Below are 1,915 nucleotides of genomic sequence, written 5' to 3' on the forward strand. Positions count from 1 at the left end.
ATTATGATGCCTCCAGCATCACTCTTCTTGCTCAGGATTCCTTTGGCTATTCTGGGTCTTATTTTTCCAGGTAAATTTTAGGACTCTCCTCCCACCCCATTTGTGTGTATGTTCTGTGAAGAATGTCATTGTTATTTCCATGGGGATTGCATTGAATCTGTATAGGCTTTTTGGTAATATGGCTTTTTTTTTTTTTTTGGTACTGGAGATTGAACCCAGTGGTGCTTAAACACTAAGCCACACCACATCCCTAGGCCTTTTTTATATTTTTTATTTAGAGACAGAGTCTTGCTGTTTTGCTTAGGGCCTCACTAATTTGCTGAGACTGTCTTTGAACTCACAATCCTCCTGTCTCAGCCTTCCAAGCCGTTGGGATTACAGGCATGCTCCACCATACCCAGCAATATGGCCATTTTGATAACATTAATTCTGCCCATTCAAGGAGGACAGTGAGTTCAAGGCCAACCTCAGCATCTTTGCAAGACACTCAACAACCGAGGGAGGTCCGGTGTCAAAAGATTTTTTAAAAGGAGGTGGAGTAGGGATGTAGCTCAAGGGTAAAATGCCCTTGAGTTCATTCCAGGGGAGGGGGGAGTTAGTGAAAAAAATTCTACAACATTTAATTGAAACAAATTCGACTCTTGACATCACACACAGCATAAGATCAATGTAACAGCTCTTATGGACATTTTAAGAAGGCAGTGAAGTATCTTGCAGATTAGAACACCATAGAAACTTATTGTAACAATTATCTTTCAATTACCCAATGCACATAGGAAGCATTGATCATTGTATCTCAAATATCTAAAGGCAAATATCCAAATTGGTTAGCAGGCCAGGAAAAATGAGTTACCAAATTTGAAAGCCATCCTAACCATCAAAATGTTAAATTATTTGTCACAGATTTACAAAAGTCATGTGAATCATGTGTTTGAAACTCAGAAAATATAAATCAGAAGGTAAATTTCACCCTAACTCCCTAGGTAGAAATGACCACTAATACTTTCATGAATTGCCTTTTACAAACTGGCAGCATAACCATAGTTATAGGGACATCAGCAAAGAGATTGCTGGGTTCATTAGAGTTTAGGTTCAACTCTGAATACAGTATTAGACAGTGGAAATTTGTGGCTTAGGAGCAGGGCAGTGGTCATGGGATGTAAACCTGCTAACAGAAAACATCAAAGAGTTAGGAGGATTCTGATTAGTTTATCTAACAGCGTTTTTGCTATAGACAGGCTATGATCATTAGAATTACTTGAGCAATGTTGAAAGATCAGTTCCTGATCAGATCAACAGAGATCCATATCAAAGTGGGAGTGGTTTGCTAAAGTGACTTAGCATGGGTTTTGCAAAAAGTTTATTATTCAAGGAAGTGGACAGATGCATCTAGGGAGAAAGTTCAGAATCCAGAATAAATCTTGTCCAAACAGAAAAGTTTCTCATTAATGCACAAACACACATAAGTATATGAGGTGATTCATGTTAGTGTGATTAATCATTCTACATGTATACATGTACCAAAACACCACTTTGTACACCATAGACATATACAATTTAATCTGTAAAAAATTTTTTTAAAAATGCTATACAGTGGAGGTCAACTCTATTGTAATAGAGAAGAGAGATTGCCCACTGAAAAAGGGAAAGTCTGTGGGGAATTTATATCCAACAACCAGAGTGAAGGAAATTTATTAAAATTTATTAAATAGTCAAAATTATTTTTACTAAATTATTAAAAGAAAACATCAAGGATAGTGGTCTTTGAGGTTAGTCAAGCAATATAGTAAGACCCTGTCTTTAAAAAAGGGGTGTTAGAGTGTGTAAACAAGTCAAAATAACACCTGGCATTTTGCCAAGGGAATGTTAGAGTTCGTAAACAAGTCTGGATGGTGCCTGGCAAAATGCCAGAGGG

The sequence above is a fragment of the Marmota flaviventris genome, chromosome X (assembly GCF_047511675.1).
Source record: "Marmota flaviventris isolate mMarFla1 chromosome X, mMarFla1.hap1, whole genome shotgun sequence".
Classification (NCBI taxonomy): domain Eukaryota; kingdom Metazoa; phylum Chordata; class Mammalia; order Rodentia; family Sciuridae; genus Marmota; species Marmota flaviventris.